A 23682-nucleotide genomic window follows, 5' to 3' on the forward strand; every position below is an offset into this window, starting at 1 on the left:
AAGACTTTATAAAGACCTCCATTCTACTTGATATTTTGTTTGTGAAACATACCAATGTCATTACTACATATCTAATTGTAAAAGTAAATGTATGCTACAAAATAAAAGCAAAATCTCTCTGCAAAACTCAAATTCGACAAAACAGAACACACTTTTTGCCATTGATGGCATCAATGCCTGGTCAAGACTCAAAAACATTTATGCAGGAAAATAATTGATGTAGTCAGTTTATGGAATCATCACTGCAGTGCAGCAAAATATATCCTGTTTGAGGGAGAGTGCAGGATTCCTCTAGTCCTATCAGAGAGGAGCATGCACTTCCTGATCCACAGGAGACTTTCCTCTTGGTTACCTGTGAATGGAATGTGCCGGAAGAAGGGAGGAAATAATGCTTCCAGGCTGTCACGCTCGCTCCTGGGAGTGTTTTGTGTTGGCATGTGAGAAGCAATGCAGAGTCCTTTAGGAGGGTGCAGCCATTAACTAATTGGACTAGTTTATGTGTAGGTATTTAGTTTCTCCTCCCTGAACAGCTCTGTGTCTTCATGAATAGTGAAACGGTAGTCTGTGAAGAGTGAACAGCGTCAAGGTGATGTGATCTCTTGCTTCAAGATGAAGTTAGAGTGTGGCTTCCAAACCTTGAATTCAGTGGAGTCTCTTAATAGATATTTAAGAGGCCAAAACAAAAGGTGCCAGTTTGCTTAGTTCAGGTTAGACAGTACTCTGGAGGTTGTTACCTCAACTATTTGTGGGAAGACCAATTATGGGAATATTTGTATTAAATTCTAAATGCAAAAATATGTTTTAATTGCATAGTTGATTTTGGGTTTGAGTGATAAATGTGAATGGAACTATTATTGACTGTTTTAAAAGGGTGTGCATTTGGATGTAAGATAAATAATCAAGTTAGTTGTGATGTAGTCAGCAGTGCATTGACTTAGAGAAATAGTTTTGTCTTCATTGGGTTTGTGCATGCAATTGTTGTATGGCAGTGAGCGCACTAACTCTTACATTTCTTCATGCCGATAGAGTCCTTGAGAGGATTTGTATTTATTTTAAGAGTTTGTTACATGTAACCCACATAATTACAGGGGATACCGCAAATGATTGGATACATTTTAGTGTGTGTTGATGAAGAGAGGTATTAGTGTAGCGCCGCAAGGAATTCAGCAAAACAGCTTGCCGCCTTCGAATGGACACAGTGTTGCAAGACCTTTTGAGATCTCTGTGACAGAAACAAGGACATTCAGCTGAGGGACAGGTTATGGACTCCAGTGCTATTAGGGAATCAATTGGGATGGTGTTTTGTTTCCTGAGGAGTGAATTAATGTTGGTCGTTGATCTGTTGGACAACCTTATCAGCGGCAGACGTTCAAGTGCATTAGTAATATATTAGTTATCTATTGTTGAAGTCCGTCAATGTTTTGAGGAAGGGATGCCGCCTAAAGATTCTATTTGTATCACCTACTCCTCACCTAAGACTGATAATGGCATACTAATATATCTGCAAGAATTCCTAATTAGCAGGAGTTGTTCTATTTTTGTGGGCTATTGAATCAGCAGATACTGGAAATATTTGGGCCCGTATTTATACTTTTTGACGCTAAACTGCGATAACGCAGTTTAGCGTCAAAAAATTTTGCACCGGCTAACGCCATTCTGAAGCACCATGCGGGCGCCGTATTTATTGAATGGCGTTAGCCGGCGCAAGCAGACCGGCGCTGCCTGGTGTGCGTGGAAAAAAAACACGTACACCAGGCAGCGCCGGCGTAGGGAAAAATGGCGTTAGGGCGTCTTAAAAATGGCGCAAGTCAGGTTGACGCAAAAAAAAACGTCTTAACCCGATTTGCGCCATTTTAAACGACGCCCAGACGCCATTTACATGACTCCTGCCTTAGTAAAGACAGGAGTCATGCCCCCTTGCCCAATGGCCATGCCCAGGGGACTTCTGTCCCCTGGGCATGGTCATTGGGCATTGTGGCATGTAGGGGGGCACAAATCAGGCCCCCCTATGCCCCAAAAAAATTAAAAAAAATAAAAAATGTATACTTACCTGAACTTACCTGAATGTCGCTGGGATGGGTCCCTCCATCCTTGGGTGTCCTCCTGGGGTGGGCAAGGGTGGCAGGGGGGGTCCCTGGGGGCATGGGAGGGCAGCTGTGGGCTCATTTTGAGCCCACAGGTCCCTTAACGCCTGCCCTGACCCAGGCGTTAAAAAGTGGCGCAAATGCGGGGTTTTCTGCCCCGCCAACTCCCGGGCGTGATTTTTGCCCGGGAGTATAAATACGACGCATTTGCGGCGCAGTCATTTTTTTGGACGGGAACGCCTACCTTGCATCTCATTAACGCAAGGAAGGCGTTCACGCTAAAAAATGACGCTCTTTACTCATACTTTGGCGCTAGACGCGTCTAGCGCCAAAGTATAAATATGGCGTTAGTTTTGCGCCGAATTTGCGTCGAAAAAAACGACGCTAATTCGGCGCAAATGGAGTATAAATATGCCCCTTGGTCACTGGACCCACACCAGCTAAGAACGAATTCTGATTTCATCTAATTGCACATCAGATTGATAGAGAATTGATTTCTCCTGTTGCTATCTGTTGTCCTAAATATTACACTGCCTTTCTTGGTATCCCATATCTTGACACCTCCCCCTGGATGTGTAAATAAATCTTGGTATGGATTTGGAAAACAAATAAGTGCCCATGGTGCAGTGGGCATTTTAATACTATGGTAGGTCCAGTACCATTGATACACCAACACTATGAAGTAGGTGAGAGGATGGATCTACAGGCTACATGCAGTTTTAATCCTCTTGTTTCAATCGATATCACACCAACTGAACTCCAACAGTGAAATAAAGAATACATCTAGAAGTAGGAGAGAGGGCTCATCAAACAGTGATAAGGAAAGACATAATTCTCTAGAAAACACTTCAGGATGGGGAACCATCTAGATAAATAGAAATTTGGTTACTACCTTGGTATCTCATGTGACATCATACTCAACTCAAGGTTTACTTTGTGCATCCTCTCTTGTTGGAAGCATTTTGGTGGTAGCAACTGCGTTCTGGACCCTTTCCTTTCTACTGTGTGTTTTTCTATCCATAAGCATAATCTAACTTGATAATGTGGGCTCATAACTTTAGCTTGTTAATGCAAACAGTGGGTTTCTTGAGGACATTCACTTGGCATACATTGCTGTTTTCATGTTTAAAAAACCTATACTTACCTTGAACTTCACATTATTCTGTTTCCTTAGCTAAGCCATAACCTTGATCTCAGTGAAACAGTGAAAGGACCGAGTTCTATTATCAAACCTAATCATTGCTCTTTGCTTCAGATTCACAGAATGCTGGTGGTGGCCCACGTGTATGACCTTTCTAAACATTGCAGAGTTTTAATTAGATTTTATATTAATTGCAATGCACGGTGCTAATAACATGCTTCTCCTCTTGTCTTCAGTTGTCCTGCAATAGAAGATATCCCCGTCATCTCCTGTGTCTGCTTGTCTGTCTTGGAGCAGTGAGGAATCTCTGACTAACTAAGAGAAATTGTAATTGTCTTGTACCAAACGCTGATGAATCTTCTCTCGAAGAATATACCAGACTTTTCTTCAAAGCCCTTCCTCTGTCATCGTGAATTAAAGAACTGTTGCACCATTTACAGTTGCTTGGATGGAGACAGTTTTGACTTTATGTGGACCTATGTGGACGGGCAACGCGTTCATTGTTTCTTTTTGTTTCACTGCTTGAAACTTCTACTGGGAAACGTTACTGCACTTTGTCCTTCTGTCAAGACCCCTGTCTAACTTATATTTCCCCTCGCCATTCCCTCATAACCTGCAAGTGTGGCAGGGTATTTTATTGTATATAGTTCAATATTTGCTAGAGGCTTCTTAGAGTATATGTAAGTACCGTGTCTGCGTAATGGATAAATGCGCCCACATGGGGTGCCAATACAGCTGAGCTACTATTCATTTCTAATTTGGTGTCCACAAGACAACCCAGAAACATTGTTATTCATATGTTAGAGAATAGATCTACAAAGTCATACTTGTCTGAACGTTTTTGCAGGTCTGCTGGAGAAAATAGGAACTCATAAAGATGAAGAACAGTGTAATCTTGTATGTGTATGCATGTAGCAAACGTTCCACTGAGCAAACGCAGCCTCCTCCTACAACAAACTATTGTTTTTTTCAGTGAGGGGAAGAAGAACTGAGAAAGAGCATGGTGATGTTTGTGTTTTTTTAATCACAAAGGAAGAGCTAAAATGTGGGAGTCACTCTCCATCTTTAGCAAAAGCAGTTCTCATTTCCAGATCTATTGTATTATACTGGCAGACTCAAGCACAAACCAGTTTCAGCCGCTGCAGGAACAGGTGCCCAATTTCCCTGCAGAACAGTCTTTTATTCACTGGACAATATTCAAGACAGATAGAGGTAATCCTGAGCAGTAGCTCATCACACATGGGACAAAGTCATACATATCTTGCTATCGTCCAGCCTATAAGATCCTATGAAGTATAGTGCTGTTTTCTTTGGGAAAACAGAAGCATTTTCTAAGGCAAAATGAATGTAAAGGAGCAGCATCTTGCCATTTCCAAATATTCAGCAGCCACCCGGTAGCTTAATATTGTAGCTTGATGGAGTGCTAGTGTTTCGTGCCTGGGTTTTCTGTTCTGTAATACAATTGACTTGTGCAGTACCATAAAATATGTCATGAAATGTGATGTTCCAAACACACTGAAATGAAACATATCCTATGAATGGCTGGACATCCCCACGAGAGCAGTAGGGATCATCTCTATTAACTCCAACACATAGCACTTGACCGTTAATGCCAGAGGAACCAAATGATCTGTACTCAATCTTTAAAAAAAACAACAGTGACAACTATGTTGTAGTGTTCATCCAATAAAAATCCTGTTTATGTTCTATTTACTGAAGACAGGTAAAAAGTCCAAAGTTGCAACAAACATGAAGCTTACAGGGCCAGGAGTTGCAGAATATTGGATGGTTGGGAGGGGAGAGTGGCCATACACAGGTGTATCCTGTAATACCTCAGAAATGAGGTTCAAATCCTCACAGTCTGTACACAAAATCTCATGTCCGGTTGGAGACAGAAAACCGAAGAGGGCACAGCATGGCTGACACTGACTCGCTGGTATCAGATGAGCTTTCTTGGTGCCCTCCTGTCCTACAGGATAATATCGATCTCTAGGTAGGTTCTGTTGGCTCTCCTGTGTGATTCAGTATTAATGAGCGGATACTTTTGAAAAGCACTTTAAGTCAGAAGGAGGAATGCAACTCCTCAGACTTGTAACTGTCAAAATATGAACCCTTTCAAATCTGTACAACATTGTCATAACCGCCAACAGCGCTCGTCCCCTTGATTGAACCATTGCATTATGTATGTATATACACTTGAAAATAAAATTATTTTTGTTAAATATTGATAGCTCAATTTTATTCATTTTTAAAAGGTTCACTCCCTAAGGATTCGTATCTTTAACCTTGTTCAGATAACTTTCCGGTGCTATGGCAACGGCCTTAGGTAGTGTTGTGTTGCGAACTGAAAGAGTGAATGATTGCGTCTCACTATCACCGCGGTCCTCTTCAGGAGGCTCAAAAGTGGAGCAGTACAGCGAGTTACAAAGCACACACGGGTGGTGGTGGTCCGGCGAACAATACAGAGCAATCCCTCCCAAGGATGAAGAAGGCACCGAAATGCAGTCGGATTTCTATGCTATGTGAAAGCTTACACTAAGAGCTCTTGTTGAACCTCTCTCCTGTTTCCCCCAAAAAACCTGAAAATCTATTATCATTTTTTTGCTAGAGTTCTTGAAGATGTAGCATTCAGTGCTGTTTTCAAGATGTACAGAATTATTTTGTTTATGCTTTGGCATATTTGTAGGCATTGTGGCAAGTGACAAACGAGTTTACGGGTTTTTTAAATTGAAGTCTAAATGTACATGGAAATTGTGCCCACGTTGGATGACTGTGTGGCGTGGTTTCATGGCTGATGTAGTTATTCGCGCAGAACGAATGCTGACTGGTGCCACGACTTTAAAAGTCCTAATTGTTGTTGCCCATGTATCGGCAAAATAGTTACATCTTTACAGGCAAACTCCTTAATACCACGACAACACGCAGAAAAATTGGAAAGTAATGTACGTATTTATTCTGGACAAAGTAATCCCTCGAGGAACTGATTTTGTAAACAAGGGAGAGCTCGGAAAAGTGACGTGCTGTGGGGCTTTTCTGGACATTTTCAAAGCACATGAGATTGCAACCAGAATTAGACTAACCTAGTCCACAAGCAGGCCCATAATACATCACCACCAAGTCACTTAAATCCTTTTGTTAATCTGGGTACAGCATGTTTGAGGTGATGTATAACTTAAAATAGATACCGCAGAGAAAACCAGAAAGGGTTAATTGGAATCAGTGGAAAGTACAGATTTATTACTTTTTTGTTTGTAGGCCTAAATTGTTTCTTCCCATATCCAATGATGGGAGACTTGCCATCACCAACTAGCAATCCAGCTGCCTCGTTTTATGCCAAAGTATTGTGATACCAACAAATGCTGATAAGTGTGTGAAAGGACACAGGCCCTCATTCTGACCTTGGCGGTCTTTTCGCAAGACCGCCGAGTTACCGCCGCGGTAAAGACCGCCGACCGCGGCGGTATGCCGCTGCGCGTATTCCGACCGCTGGGAGCGTTCTGCCGGAAAACCGCCAGCAGCCACACTGGCGGTCGGCGGGAAAGTGGAGACTGGTCAACCTCCACCGCCACGCCAGCAGAACACCGCCCCCAGAATTACGACCCACATTTCTGTGTGGCGGTCTTCTGTTGGCGGTCTTCTGTTGGCGGTCACGTCCCTATGGCTCCCGTCGCCTCCCGGAGGACCAACGCACAAGGTAAGTTGATCGTCCGTGAGGGGAGGGGGTGGGGGGGTGTTGTGTGATGTGTGCGTGCATGGGGGTGTGTAGAGGGGGTGTGTGAGTGCGTGCATGCGGGCGGGGGGTGCTGCTGTGCCTATGGGCAATGTGTGTAGTTCGGCGGGTGCGCATGTTGGCATGTATGTGTGCGGGTATGTGCCCCCGTTGTGTATGTGTGTGTGTAGGGGGTGTGCATATGTGCATGTTGGGGGTGCGTGCATGTCGGGGTGCGTGTATGTGCATGTCGGGGTGGGGGGGGCAGGGGGTTCGTACCACCTCTGGGGGGGGTGGAGGGTGTGGGGGGAGGACTCGTGGGGGGTAGTGGGGGGTGGGGGAGACCCCTATCAGTGCCAGGGAAGGAATTCCCTGGCCCCGATAGTGGCTACCGCCATGGTTCGCATGGCGGTTCCCGACCGCCAAAAAACGCGGCGGTAAGCAGGGTCATGATACGGTTGGCGGTCTTGGGTCGACCGCCGGGCCGGAGTGCGCAAACTCCAGCCCGTCGGTCATGACCGCCGTGGCGGTCGGAGTGGGAAAGTGGCGGTCGATCGCGGCGGTGACCGCCGCGGTCAGAATGCCATTTTTTGGACCGCCGGTCTGTTCGCGGTCCGACCGCCGCCTCTCCGCCGACCGCCAAGGTCAGAATGAGGGCCACAGTGTTGTGGAACTGTTTGGCCCTGCTGCTCGCTTCCTAGCTACGGGAATGGGCTATAGAAGACCATGAGTACAGATTAGAGCAACTCGAGAGGGAGTATATACAGTCATAGGATTATAGGTGAATCGAACAAGTTCATCAGCACTCACTTGTAATTTGCAAAACCAAAAGACTCCGGGACTGAATAAGATCTTGGCTGACAGGTTTACTCTATCACAAACGCGATGGATATCCCGTCCACCTAATTATGATTCCATTATATCCTAAGGAACTTGTAATATGGTGGATGGAATATCCGTCACGGTTGTGATGGAGTATTTCATCAACCAAGATCATAATCAGGCCCTCAGGGCCTGATTTAGATCTTGGCGGAAGGGAATACTCCCTCAAAAATGTGACAGATATCCCGTCCGCCGTATTACGATCCCATTATATGTTATGAAGATTGTAATACAGTGGATGGGATATTCGTCATGTTCATGATGGAGTCACCCCACTGCCAAAATCTAAGGACATTAGGAGTGGCTGATACATTTCGATCCAGGAACAACAGTTACTGGGCGCATCAGAATTACAACCTTTTCTTTTCTACACAGAAATTTTGGCTGCTGAAATGTGTAATGCCTGTTATTTTTCTGTCCCTGTAATTATTGGAACCCCCACACCCCGTAACAGTAATTCTGAGGGAGGGAAATCATAGATGTTAATCCGTGCCACTCATTATCGAGGGCTTGGAGTGCATTACATTGCTGAGAAATGTCACTGTGGACAGCACAGCTCCATTATCCTACCAGAGAGGTATTGATTAGTTTAGTCAGTGGATGAATCCTGGTTGGAGTGACTAAACACTGACACTTCTGAAGTGTACACTACCAGAATACCTCTGTCAAAATAACGAATCACATAAAAATTGTGCCCTTAACATTGTTTACAAAAATATCACCCATTATCTATTACTTCATTTTGGTGTTACCCGGTTTTCTCTTGAGACATATTTGCTTGTGGCTCTTGCTAGACATGAAACAGAAACGTCTGGAAAACGTAATCCATACGTACCTTTTGATTATTTGTGCATGTTAGACTTTCATTTGTTTCAAGATATAAGCTAAAATTGCCACGTACATTTTGAAATTCAATCGTTTTCACGACAAGACATTTAACCAACACTCCCCTTCTTTCATTTGCCTTTGGCAAAATAAGGATGCCAGGGCATCTCACTGTATTGGTGTGGATCTAAGCCTCTGGCTGCCTGAACGTGATGGTGATACGGGACTACTTAGCATATTAATTGGTATTTTAACAATAGCACCTCTTGTGAGAAAGAGATTGAGCAGATCAACCAAAATCAACTTTCTCAGGATTATAATGTTACATTCTTTTCATTTAGCCAGTTGATTGCTTAGAGATACTAAAGTTTGCCTAGAATTGGAGAGAAAAGTTTAGTTTGTGCTCAACGGCGTGGCAACCATCTCGTTCTGCACTGGTAAACCCTTTTCAGACCGCATTCGTGTGACAAAGAGTATCTGGCAAACTGTGTGGATGAAAGAAATCACTAGACCGAGGGAGGAAATAAAGAAATAAAGTTGATACTTATATAAATATTAATGTTGTTTGTATAATTCTTATAAAATTCTAATTGATATGAAATGGAAACGTTTAGGCATGAAGTGATACTTTCCATCTTTTTCTGCTCTGTAAAAACTTGTACTGTTTAAATACATCTTTATAATAAAGAGATGCAATTAAAAGAGAGGCCGATATCTTGCACTAAATGTTTATTCGCCGCTCACTTTGCTGACACTTATGCCCCCACTTCTCTAAAAGAAAATGCGAACTATTCACTCTGGGTTCCTCTCAGAGGCGCCAGAAGAAGGCTACGAAGCTCTGTTATCTACTGGAACAAAATCAGTCAACACTGAGGCCTCTTCAGACTTCTGTCCCTCTTCTAGGATTCCGGGGATAGGAAGACGACTGTACAAAACAAACAAAGGCTGGTACGTAAAGTGCAGTTTTTTTCCTTGCTCAACTTTAAGGCAGTGTAAGTGTACTGGTGAGACTGGCACCATTCCTTACTGTATGGCTGAAATTGGGGCCCCTGCCTTCATTACATAGATATAGCATGGCTACCCCGAGCGGATGGTGGGAATGAGCAGTGGTGTAACACACAATTATTCCCTCCCCCCTGCAGAATGTGGTGAGGGGGCTCCTAAGCCTCTCATATTTTACAGATATGCATTGTCTTTGGCTGAATGGCGCCCCCCCTCGGAGGGTTGGAGGCTGCCTGGATGGTAGGGGGCTTCCCTGCACTGCAGGGGTTACAGGAGCCTGTGTTATGTTTGGTGATGTGAGGACAAGCGTTAATGTATAAGACAATGCATGTGACAGAACAAATGACAATGACAACTTTGTTTATAAGATTGCTGCAGGTTTATTGATTAAGCATTTCAGGTTAGCTTACAGGTGATCAAGGTGTCAGCGGTAAGTTAATTGCCCAGTTGACACCCACCCTGAGAAAGCTAGAGCTGTCCTGTTGGTGGTACCAACACTATGGGTATGCAGAATGTTTCATTCCACATGTGGAGCTGGCAGAATCTGGCACCTTGATGTTATTCTTGTAACAAGGCATTCTGGCCAAATTCCACCAATCTCATTGTGGTGGAATTTGTTCCTGCAAGACTCCAGAAATGTGAGCAAGATTTGCCCTCCCCTACTGCCATTTTCTAATGCACATGGTTGCAGGTGGTCACGGTCAGAGGGCTGCTTCTCTGGTGGATTTTCTACCCGAGCGGCAGCAAAATCAGCTCAGGTGGCCGTGTGCTCATGCACACTGCATGGAGTCATTCACACTCATTTCTCAGTGCTGCTCGTGCTATTGGTGCTAAATTACTGCACGAGCAGATCGACATGTTTATTTCTGCCCATTGGTGGAGCTCCAAGGATTCTTTCTGAGTTTTCATGTAACTCTGCTGAATTCCATGGAGTGAAACTCTGCAGTTCCTCCCACTCCTAATAAACACCAGTGGACTTACATTCTTTTCACTGAAAGTGAGTTGCCACCCTGTTCTTTCACTTTGAGTCATAGCCCTTACAAGTCATAGTGAGACCAAGGCCAGTCTCTACTGTTGCTCATGATTCCAACTATTCCAGGAGGGATTACAGAGTGCCCTTATGTCATCTCATGCCACACCTTAATGACTCCCAATGACCTGAGGAATTCCATTTTTGGCTCCAAAACCCACTATTTGGAGCCTCAAGGAGTTGGTTAAAGGATTAGAATCACCCTGTAATGCTTTGTGATGATGAAATAAACCTTCACAGCCAAGTCCTTATTTTTCCTTGTTTGGATGTACGTAGGGTGGGTGGGTAGCGAACCCTAATCACAAAGAGGCTCAGGCCACTCTCATGACCTCTTTTAAGACGCCCTTTGGCCTCACCCCTCCCCTCCGAACCCATAAGGCAATAAACTAAAAAGGGAGCTCTCTCCACCTACGCTGGTCTTTTAGGAACAATCCTGCAATCCATTTAGCAGGGGAGCAACACTAGGAAGCTGTCCCCTCTATGTCATATTGCTTGCGACACGGCCAGCCACAATCCCTAAATTATTGGGGCAGAAAAACCCTCAGTGAAGTGAAAGTCTACAAAATAGATACATTAATAACTCTGTCATATTGAACAAAAAACATGTGAAGTGAAGAATTCAGCAGCCAGCCCTCTAGTGTTCACAGGAAGAGGCTCCTGTCTCTATTTAAGCTACAGCCACATGTTCCAGTATTCCCCACTATCTCAGTGTGGAAGCACACCATCAGCAAGCAGAGGCAACTCAGCAACATCTCCACCACCAAAGGCGGCCACCTGCCTAACCCCAGTCAGAAACAATGCTGTTGCACAAACTCACTACTCAGTAAAGCTGACTGTTCTACAAACACATACAATTAATTAATAGTGTCTCGTTTTTCCCTTCATTGATTACTATCATTTTTAATCACAAGGTACTCCAAAGGCTTCCCTTTTTATCACTTGGCTTTAGGGTAGGTTTCTGAGTATCACAGAGATCGCACATTTATGCACCAGCACAAACTGTGAACAACTAGCTAGACTTCTTTGAGTATCAATGTACTCCTGCACATACTGTTCTTACCTACCATTTAGAAATAAGGACACATAGGTTAATTCAAAGGCTACTTCCCCACAAGGTGGCTAAGCAGAAACTATAATATGATGATTCCCTCTGAGCAGATACTGTTCGCCATGTCCTTCAGAGCATACTCTTAGTGCACATACACACTCCAGTGTTGACTTCTAAGACCATGATGCAAGGATGCCTGTGTCGCAGACAAGATTGTTTCTGTGCAGGAAGGGACACCTTCCTGAACAAAAACAATTAATGGAGGCTTTTTCCTCTTTTTATGTGTGCTGCAGAATGCAGCACTCATAGAAAGAGGAAAAAAAGAGGAGAAATAAAGAAATTGATCCTCGTTGTGCCTCCCTTGGGGAGGCGTAAGATTTTGACGCATTCCCAGATTTACAGATCCTTGTCAATCTGGGAACGCTTCAAATCCCATGGGTGTTGCATCGGAAAACCTGACGCAATGCCCGTGGAATGCCTCCCTGACGCAATGTTGGCAACGCAGCGACCTGCGCTGCATTGCCTTACACCATATTTACAAGGCTATTAAAAGCCATGCAAAGCAGCTTTGTGTGGCCTTGTAGATATGGGCCTGCACAATGTGTGCCAGAGCGTCACAAAAAGTGATGTGCCGGAGGCACACAGGGCTTGTAAATAAGCCCTATGTATTTAATGTTTGATCAATGGCAAATTATGCATGTAAACATAAAAATCCAAGTTAATAAAACACATATATTCATTCATAATTCACATTAACAGCATACATCATTTTAAATTACAGTTACATAATACTATTAACAGCCTAGCTACATTCAACATTCATAACAAATGTTTTTTAAGGGAATCCAGAAATTAAAAATATTCATTTTTCCAACACGTGTACTATCATAATCCTTATGATTATATCTTACCCCTTTTAGCATCTGCGTTCTTAAATAATATTGCAAAAATGATCCTAATTTATTACGTAGTGTTCTGTTCTCACATTTCATTATATACTCTAACATCACCAGCATTTGACGAACATTTAATCTCCTTATAGATCTTGCAAAAAAAGTTAAGGTGTTGAAAGGTTGATGATCGCTAATTATAAAGCTGATGCATGGCACGCATCTAAATTTCCTTATTTTTTATTCTCCATTTTATCTGAATAATTATCTGTCTCAATCTTAATTTTAACATTCATCTTCTCTCTTCTTTTGATTTAATTTTTCTAAGAAAACAATGAAATGAACCTTTTCCCTCTGGATAATTCACATGAACATATCTAATATCCTTCCTACATAAAGTAAAATTGGAACAATATGATGGTGGTTTATTTGCAGACTTAAAAATTGGTGTCCATACATTTCTGCTCTTTATATATTCCATCTTTATACTCAGTAAGCTCAGCATAGATTTTAACCTGAGTATGTTCTTATTTCATTGTATATCTGGTATTAACTCTATATACTTAATCAACAAATATAAAAAATAATCAGTGTGTACAATGTTTAAACAATACCAATAATTTAAAATTATTTTATATAGTTTATAACTTGTATTAACCAAACCCAACACTAATCCTAAAACATGTTCTGGAGAACCAACCCATTTTTTCCACATGGAACCATCAGAAGACTTGGGGCCTCATTATGACTTTGGTGGTCCCACCAGGTGACCGCCAAAGCCAAGGGGAGGACACCATGCCGGCGGCCTCCCCCCCATCATATTGCAATGCTTCCACTTGGCTGACCGGTGGGAACATTGTACTATGATGTTCCAGCTGGGCTGATCACTGGAACAGTTCTACGGTAATTATCCTCGGAATGGGCAAAGCAGACAGTGCCCATTCTGGGGGTGCTGGGCAGAGGGTCCCCGAGCACTGACTTACTGCCAGCCTTTTCATGGCAGGGTCCCCCCCGTGGAAAGGCTAGCGGTAAGTGGGGTTATGATCAGCATGGAAGCTCTAAGTTCAGAGCTGCTGTGGCTGAGCACATCCTCGACTGCCGTCAGCCTGTCAGGAACCATGTTCCCAGTGGTGATGGTGGTCCCCAGGTGGTCTAACCGCCAGAGTCACAATGTGGCGGTCAGACCGCCTGGAGTGCGGCAGTCCGACTGTCACCGTGAGTCTGGTAGTCCTTATACTGCCAGACTCATAATGACCCCTTTAATTTTGTTATCATATTTTCCCCCGAAATTTCAGTTCCACAAAATAATACACTAAACATTTTCAATCATGTTTGTTTCTTTGAGCACATCAGCTGATTTATGAGTTAATATGTTGTCTAATTTCTTTAACACACTTACCATGTCATTTGCTTGACCCACCACATTATTCACAAATATTACAATTCAGATTCTAAGAAAATGTAACCCCTGAGTAATCATACTATTACAAAGCCTCAGAATTTATTTTCTAGATTTCTTTTTGGCTTTTCTTTTGCCAAATATAATTTTCTTTGTTATACCTAAATCAATTTTTAAATACTTTTAATTACAAAATGTACAAAAGCATCCAATGACCGTTGCCGCCCTATTAGGGTAACACCCACAAGAAATGTATCATCTGCCTAAATGATACAGTGAATGTGAGTTGTACCTAATTTTGGTGGAAATGTCCTTGCAGACACTTTGGAGAATCTACTGCATATATGCATATATGGAAAACAATAGTGTAGCCAGAATATAGATTTATCAAGTCATTTGGGCCACTATTTACACATAATTGTACTTGGCCCATGCTTCATTATACGCTTCGAGTATAAAGTCTCATTGGTATAGCTCACATTTCCATTTCCCTTCGCAGTCTGGTTTGGTCTATGGAGATGAATGCAGTAGATACATCTATAAACACAGAATAGAGATTACCTTCTTTGGCCTTTATGTATTATTTTTTTACTAGAAATCTAAAAGTAACATAACCACCCAAAGCAGAATTACTAGGTCTATAAACAATTTGAGTAATTGGTAAAATTATCACTGAATCACCCAAGTCTAGAAAATAATTAATATTATGCAAAAATGTTTTCGGATATATCCACAAGAGCTATCCTCCTGTATTTTGCAGGGCAAGTTTGATTTCCTATTATATGTCTTGGTACTTGACTACTCCCTTCCCAGAAGTCTAGAGTCTTGTTTATTTCAGTAATCACATGGAAGAATAGTTACCATCAGTCTGAAAAGATGGACTCTTAGCATTGAAATCACCCATTACAAGTATGAGAATCTTTGGATACTTTAAATCAATATTATCTAATAACATATTTAACAATCTCAAATATTAATGACATTGTTTATCAGGGAAAATTTAGATATTTATTGTAACCAGATTTTTTTATTATCACTCTATCTTTTCTTGCCAACTCAATGACATCTGAAATCCTTTCTATCACAATATTTGATATCATAAATGTGGATTACGCCTAAATTCAATAATGATGGATTCAATATCATTATTCTTCCACAGGTTGGACTTAGTATACGATTACTGAGTACATGTTTTGACATCGCCCATGTTTATTGCACAATAACTATCATTGCTTTTTAAATTCCCAATAGAGTATAATATCTATTTGTATTCCATTTTACACCAGCCATGTTCTATTATGCTACCTTCTAGTGCTTATTTTTAGGGCTCCTATGGATTTGAGGAGATATTTCTGGGCTAATGGTTTCAGCAACACAATTCCAATGTAAAGTTATTTTTTTCAAGGTGTGGCATCCTATCTGTTTCAGTTTTCATAATTATTGAATTCTGATTTGGTTTAAATCTTTATATCAACATTTTTAGCAATCGTTTTTGCTAAATATTGGAGGATGCTTCTCCAGGGTACAATTAGTATTTTCCTGAACCGGCCATTCAAAACTGAACTTCATTATGTCACTCACAGCTTTCAAGGCTCCGAAACATGTAGAGTAGGAAGTCAGGTACATTACATCCCCCACTTCCGCAGCCCCTTTATAATCATACCATCTCCAAGAGATCTATTAAATCATTTGAATTACTAGGAGACAGGTTTTTTTTTTAACTCAACCAAGACCGCACCACTCCTATCCCTCCTGTGATTCACATTGAATTACTAGGAGACAGGTATTTTTAACTCAACCAAAACCCCACCACTCCTATCCCTCCTGTGATTCACATTGACAAGGTTACATCAGTGTTCCCACATATCTCGTAGGTCGTAGCACGCCCTGCTCCGTAGTGGAACAGGAAGAAACCCAGTGATGAAGCATGCCACCAAGGGGTAACCGTGGTGGGTGAAAAAAATCCTTTTTCCTATCCATCCTGTGGTAGTTCTTTTTGTTATGTAGGCTATAAGGAGGGCATACCCAACCCCAAAACCTCCTTATCCCTCTTTGTTTTTGTATTCCTACAATGGCTCCCAGGTGTTGGGAGTGTAGTGCTGTCTAAGCAGCAATAGCACAGAGGTACAGCAGCACAGCTGTAAACTGCAAGTACCTGAACTAGCTTCAGATGATTGTACTACTGAAAATGGGCATGAAGAATATTAACATACAAGTAAATCGAGGACAAAATATTAAGGGACAAAATATCAAAAGGTAAGAGCATGTAGGGAAGTATAAATGTACTATTTCTAACTCCACATCTACATACCTTGAAGATTTATTCACTGCAAGTGCCTATATGTGGAGTTTGGTATTGTAAATTTAGACTTACCTGTTGATATTTTTAGGGTCGAGCGCGCAAGTGCTCTGGCCTGTTGTAATCTCTTTGTGGGCTTTTAACCACACCCATTCTTGCTACTCATCCTTTGTTGTGCTTGTTCTAAATGCTTCATTTTTAGTGGTGCATTTTGTGAAATGTCCCTCCTTTCTGTGCTGAGTTCCCTTCCTAGTGATTTCACTGTTTGAAATTTTTTATTGCCCATCACACTATATCACATTTCCTCCTGTTAGAGCATGTGATGGCCCCTCCTCCAGGTTAGGTGTGCCTTTCATCCCAGCCATGATTGTGAGAAAGTAGCCTCTTTCTAGCCTTGTTACCCGCACTTTTGTCCTGTTTGTGAGTATATGTCAGGGTGTTTTCACTGTCTCACTGGGATCCTGCTAGCCAGGGCCCAGTGCTCATAGTGAAAACCCTATGTTTTCAGTATGTTTGTTATGTGTCACTGGGACCATGCTAGCCAGGACCCCAGTGCTCATAAGTTTGTGGCCTATATGTATGTGTTCCCTGTGTGATGCCTAACTGTCTCACTGAGGCTCTGCTAACCAGAACCTCAGTGGTTATGCTCTCTCTGCTTTCCAAATTGTCACTAACAGGCTATTGACCAATTTCACCAATTCACATTGGCATACTGGAACACCCTTATAATTCCCTAGTATATGGTACTGAGGTACCCAGGGTATTGGGGTTCCAGGAGATCCCTATTGGCTACAGCATTTCTTTTGCCACCCATAGGGAGCTCTGACAATTCTTACACAGCCTGCCACTGCAGCCTGAGTGAAATAACGTCCACGTTATTTCACAGCCATTTACCACTGCACTTAAGTAACTTATAACTCACCTATATGTCTAACCTTCACCTGGTGAAGGTTGGGTGCTAAGTTACTTAGTGTGTGGGCACCCTGGCACTAGCCAAGGTGCCCCCACATCGTTCAGGGCAAATTCCCCGGACTTTGTGAGTGCGGGGACACCATTTCACGCGTGCACTATACATAGGTCACTACCTATGTATAGCGTCACAATGGTGACTCCGAACATGGCCATGCAACATGTCTAAGATCATGGAATTGTCATCCCAATGCCATTCTGGCATTGGAGAGACAATTCCATGGTCCCCCGAGTCTCTAGCACAGACCCGGGTACTGCCAAACTACCTTTCCCTGGGTTTCACTGCAGCTGCTGCTGCTGCCAACCCCTCAGACAGGTTTCTGCCCTCCTGGGGTCCAGCCAGGCCTTGCCCAGGAAGGCAGAACGAAGGACTTCCTCAGAGAAAGGGTGTTACACCCTCTCCCTTTGGAAAAAGGTGTCAGGGCTGGGGAGGAGTAGTCTCCCCCAGCCTCTGGAAATGCTTTGATGGGCACAGATGGTGGCCATCTCTGCATAAGCCAGTCTACACCGGTTCAGGGATCCCCCAGCCCTGCTCTGGCGCGAAGCTGGACAAAGGAAAGGGGAGTGACCACTCCCCTGACCTGCACCTCCCAGGGGAGGTGCCCAGAGCTCCTCCAGCGTGCCCCAGACCTCTGCCATCTTGGATTCAGAGGTGTGCTGGCACACTGGACTGCTCTGAGCGGCCAGGGCCAGCAGGTGACATCAGAGACTCCTTCTGATAGGCTCTTACCTGTGTTACTAGCCTATCCTCCTTCCTAGGCAGCCAAACTTCCTTTTCTGGCTATTTAGGGTCTCTGCTTTGGGGAATTCTTCAGATACCGAATGCAAGAGCTCACCAGAGTTCCTCTGCACTTCTCTCTTCACATTGTGCATATGACACCAGTGGTATAGTAGGAGCTTTGCATGTCTCCTAGTTCAGCCAAAGCTGCTCTCCTATAGCTACCTTCTATCAGCCTAAGCTGCTAGAAACACCTCTTCTACACTAATAAGGGATAACTGGACTTGGTACAGAGTGTAAGTACCCCTTGGTACCCACTACAAGCCAGGCCAGCCTCCTACATTGGTGGCAGCGGTGGGATCATGAAATTGTCTCCCCAATGCCACATTGTTGCTCAGCTAAAAAACTTCAAACAGGGTGGTTTACATCCCCACAGGGAAGTAACCATATAGTGGATGATAAAGGGAGTAACCAGTCTATTGTAGAGCTACTCTCCACTTATTACCACTTAGACAATAAAGTCTCAACTGGCCAAGGTTAGCCTTATTGTCCTTCGTTTGGGGGGGTTGTGTGAGAAAGTAGCCTCTTTCTAGCCTTGTTACCCCCACTTTCGGCCTGTTTGTGAGTATATGTCAGGGTGTTTTCACTGTCTCACTGGGATCCTGCTAGCCAGGCCCAGTGCTTATAGTGAAAACCATATGTTTTCAGTATGTTTGTTATGTGTCACTGGGACCCTGCTAGCCAGGACCCCAGTGCTCATAAGTTTGTGGCCTATATGTATGTGTTCCCTGTGTGATGCCTAACTGTCTCACTGAGACTCTGCTAACCAGAACCTCAGTGGTTATGCTCTCTCTGCTTTCCAAATTGTCACTAACAGGCTAGTGACCAATTTCACCAATTCACATTGGCATATTGGAACACCCTTATAATTCCCTTGTATATGGTACTGAGGTACCCAGGGTATTGGGGTTCCAGGAGACCTCTATGGGCTGCAGCATTTCTTTTGCCACCCATAGGGAGCTCTGACAATTCTTACACAGGCCTGCCACTGCAGCCTGAGTGAAATAACGTCCAAGTTATTTCACAGCCATTTACCACTGCACTTAAGTAACTTATAAGTCACCTATATGTCTAACCTTCACCTGATGAAGGTTGGGTGCTAAGTTACTTAGTGTGTGGGCACCCTGGCACTAGCCAAGGTGCCCCCACATCGTTCAGGGCAAATTCCCCGGACTTTGTGAGTGCAGGGACACCATTTCACGCGTGCACTATACATAGGTCACTACCTATGTATAGCGTCACAATGGTAACTCCGAACATGGCCATGTAACATGTCTAAGATCATGGAATTGTCATCCCAATGCCATTCTGGCATTGGGGAGACAATTCCATGATTCCCCGAGTCTCTAGCACCGACCCGGGTACTGCCAAACTACCTTTCCCGGGGTTTCACTGCAGCTGCTGCCAACCCCTCAGACAGGTTTCTGCCCTCCTGGGGTCCAGCCAGGCCTGGCCCAGGAAGGCAGAACAAAGGACTTCCTCAGAGAGAGGGTGTTACACCCTCTCCCTTTGGAAAAAGGTGTCAGGGCTGGGGAGGAGTAGCCTCCCCCAGCCTCTGGAAATGCTTTGATGGGCACAGATGGTGCCCATCTCTGCATAAGCCAGTCTATACCGGTTCAGGGATCCCCCAGCCCTGCTCTGGCGTGAAACTGGACAAAGGAAAGGGGAGTGACCACTCCCCTGACCTGCACCTCCCAGGGGAGGTGCCCAGAGCTCCTCCAGCGTGCCCCAGACCTCTGCCATCTTGGATTCTGAGGTGTGCTGGCACACTGGCTCTGAGTGGCCAGGGCCAGCAGGTGACGTCAGAGACTCCTTCTGATAGGCTCTTACCTGTGTTACTAGCCTATCCTCCTTCCTAGGTAGCCAAACCTCCTTGTCTGGCTATTTAGGGTCTCTGCTTTGGGGAATTCTTCAGATACCGAATGCAAGAGCTCACCAGAGTTCCTCTGCACTTCTCTCTTCACCTTCTGCCAAAGGATCGACCGCTGACTGCTCAGGACGCCTGCAAAACCACAACAAAGTAGCAAAGACGACTACTGCAACCTTGTATCGCTTCATCCTGCTGGCTTTCTCGCCTGTTTCCTGGTGGTGCATGCTCTGGGGGTAGCCTGCCTCCTTCTTGCACCAGGAGCTCTGAAGAAATCTCCTGTGGGTCGACGGAATCTTCCCCCTGCAACCGCAGGCAACAAAAGACTGCATCACCGGTCCTCTGGGCCCCCTCTCAGCACGACGAGCATGGTCCCTGGAACTCAGCAACTCCATCCAAGTGACTCCCACAGTCCAGTGACTCTTCAGTCCAAGTTTGGTGGAGGTAAGTCCTTGCCTCCCCACGCTAGACTGCATTGCTGGGTACCGCGTGATTTGCAGCTGCTCCAGCTCCTGTGCACTCTTCCAGGATTTCCTTTGTGCACAGCCAGGCCTGGGTCCCCGACACTCTAACCTGCAGTGCACAACCTTCTGAGTTGTCCTCCGGCATCGTGGGACTCCCTTTTCTGACTTCGGGTGGACTCCGGTTCACTCCTCTTCCAAGTGCCTGTTCCGGTACTTCTGCGAGTGCTGCCTGCTTCTGTGAGGGCTCCCTTACTTGCTGGGTGCCCCCTCTGTCTCCTCATCCAAGTGGCGACATCCTGGTCCCTCCTGGGCCACAGCAGCACCCAAAAACCCAAACCGCGACCCTTGCACTTAGCAAGGCTTGTTTGCAGTCTTTCTGCGTGGGAACACCTCTGCAAGCTTCTTCACGACGTGGGACATCCATCCTCCAAAGGGGAAGTTCCTAGTCCTCTTCGTTCTTGCAGAAACCAAAGCTTCTTCCATCCAGTGGCAGTTTCCTTGCACCCTCAGCTGGCATTTCCTGGGCATCTGCCCACTCTTGACATTGTCGTGACTCTTGGACTTGGTCCCCTTGTTTCACAGGTACTCAGGTCCGGAAATCCACTGTTGTTGCTTTGCTGGTAATGGTCTTCCTTGCAGAAACCCCCTATCACGACTTCTGTGCTCTCTGGGGGTTATAGGTGCACTTTACACCTACTTTTCAGGGTCTTGGGGTGGGCTATTTTTCTAACCCTCACTGTTTTCTTACAGTCCCAGTGACCCTCTACATGCTCACATAGGTTTGGGGTCCATTTGTGGTTCGCATTCCACTTTTGGAGTATATGGTTTGTGTTGCCCCTATACCTATGTGCTCCTATTGCAATCTACTGTAACTTTATATTGCTTGCATTACTTCCTTTTGCTATTACTGCATATTTTTGGTATTGTGTACATATATCTTGTGTATATTTGGCAATGATCCTTTCTAGACATTCACACAGGGAGCCAATAACACTTGTGCTCACGCTCATGGCGACCATGGTGCTTTGAATTGACTTGCTTATGTCAATTGTTTTACTGTTCATTTTCAGTTTATGTGGCAAGAAAAGTCTAGTTAGGAATTTACAATGCTAATGGTTCTAACTCGAGCAAACGTGAGACCCATTGCATTACAAATGCTTGTTTTTAAATATTTTGTCTTCAATATTTAGTACCCTCAATATTCGGACTTCAATATTTAGTATGCATACCTGTTGTAAATGGTACATTCTGGAGGGTCATCTCCAGACATTTTGCCTTCCTCATCCTCTTTTTCTAACCCTGCTTTTGTTGGCTTTAGGACTCTGGGCAGTTTACCACTGCTATCCAGTGCTAATGTGCATGTACTCTGTGTCTAAAACATGGTAACACTGGTTTCTCCATGATTGGCATATTTCATTTATTAGTGAGTCCCTTGTAAAGCGTGCTATGTGTGCCCAGGGCCTGCAAGTCAAATGCTACTCGTGGGTCTGCAGCACTGGTTGTGCCATCCACTGCAGTAGCCTTTCAAACATGTCTCAGGCCTGCAATTGTAGAGCCTGTGTGTGTAGTTTATACTGCTATTTTGACCTGGCAAGTGTACGCACTTACCAGGCACAAACTTTCCTTTTTATTACATTTAACTCACCCCCAAGTTAGGCCCTGGTTAGCACCAAGGGCAGGGTGCAGTATATTTAAAAAGTCAGACATGTACTTTTAAGTTTAACATGTTCAGGTAGTAAAAAATTATCAAATTTGTTTTTCACTATTGCAAGGACAATCTCTCCCCTCGGATAACATTGGGGTTACCTTGGAACATCTTTTAAGTGTAATTTCCAATTGGGAAAAAAAGATAGAAAACGGAGTTTGGTGTCTGTGGACTCAAAATTTAGAAATACATATTTTGGTAAAGCTGATTTTTAAATTACAGGTCTGAAAATGCCACTTTTATTGCATTTCTTTATTCCAACCATTCTGTGCCTTAGCCTGTCTCTGAATACACAACGGGGTTACGGTGACAGCTATATTTGTGCATTCTCTCCAGACAGACACAAACAGGAAGGGCTGGGTGTGACAGGAGATACATCTACATTCATCTGCATACTGAAAGTCATCCTGGGCAGGTAGAGGTAGGTCATGCTTACATTTGAATAGGCTGTGTCCCGCCCTCACACACAGGGCTGATTACCCCCTACTGGTAGTCTGGAGCCAGGGCTGGTTTGAAAGGAAAGCTGGGGAAATTCAGAGAATTCCTTTGAAGTTACCACTACTCAAAGACCATTTTCGGTATAAGTTCTGGGCCTCTGGCACCATATATTCAGAACACTTCTGGACTGAAGACATTCTCCCAGGAAGAAGGACGGTTGTGCTGTCAGTAGGGACTGACACTTTGCTGTTTGCTCTGCTGTGTTGGCCTTTTGCCTGCTGCTTCTTGCCTTGGAGTGAGAGGACTGGATCTAACTCCTTACATCCTGCAAAGTTTCTCCAATGGTTATGCTGAGCTTGCCTCCTGTTTGTGAAGTCTCAGGGATATCAAAGAATTTACCTGCGTCTTCCTACCAGAACCTGGACTCCTCTGCTGTGAGTCCTGCTCTGCCAAGTGGTGCCAAATCCAGTCCTGGGCCCTTGGAGGTGAGTGTGGTGCTGCAACACAAGAACTGATGCATTGACACAGTTGCGTCACTTGGAAATGATGCATCCCACTGCAGGAGCGACACTGCGCCATTGCCTGCACCAAAGCTGCAGACACCACTCGCCAACTGAGTGATGCAACAGCCTGACTTTCAACGCAGCCCCAACTTGGTTGGTGCAGCACTGTAACATCGAAGGTGGCACACACATTACTTCTGGACATCAATGCATCAATCAGGAAACAACTCATCATCTGCAAACGTGACTCATCCCTTCCTTGGATCAACGCATCGTCACCGAACATTTGTGCAACCAAGGTACTGTCAGCAGGCCTATGTGACTCCTGTGCCCGCCCGTGCTCCATTGCAGTCAGGCTGAACTGTGGGATTTGCCCAAGTCCAGTGTAACCAGGTAGCCTTGGGTAGGGTAGGAGCTATTGACTTCTAAGCACTGCATTTTGATTTGATCTTCAAAAATTCATAACTTGACTTATGTATGTTGGATTTGTGTTATTTGTGGCCTTGTTTGACTCAGATAAATATTGACTATTTTTCTAAACTGGTGTAAGAACCTTTTGTAGGGTTTTCACTTGTTACAGTGTGTGTGCACAAATACTCTACACATTACCTCTAGAATTTAGCCTGACTGCTCTGTGCCAAGCTACCCA

General features: G+C 44.2%; 1 protein-coding gene across 1 annotated transcript in view; it reads left to right on the forward strand.

The window, feature by feature from the left end:
- APLN (apelin) overlaps window positions 1-5447 on the forward strand; it is a 39164-nt gene extending 33717 nt beyond the window's left edge. The window contains exon 3 of the mRNA XM_069212970.1: window positions 3462-5447. The gene's annotated coding sequence lies outside the window, so the exon portion shown is untranslated. The remainder of the gene's footprint in view (window positions 1-3461) is intronic.
- The last annotated feature ends 18235 nt before the right edge of the window (window positions 5448-23682 follow it).

The sequence above is a fragment of the Pleurodeles waltl genome, chromosome 2_1 (genome assembly GCF_031143425.1).
Source record: "Pleurodeles waltl isolate 20211129_DDA chromosome 2_1, aPleWal1.hap1.20221129, whole genome shotgun sequence".
Lineage (NCBI taxonomy): Eukaryota > Metazoa > Chordata > Amphibia > Caudata > Salamandridae > Pleurodeles > Pleurodeles waltl.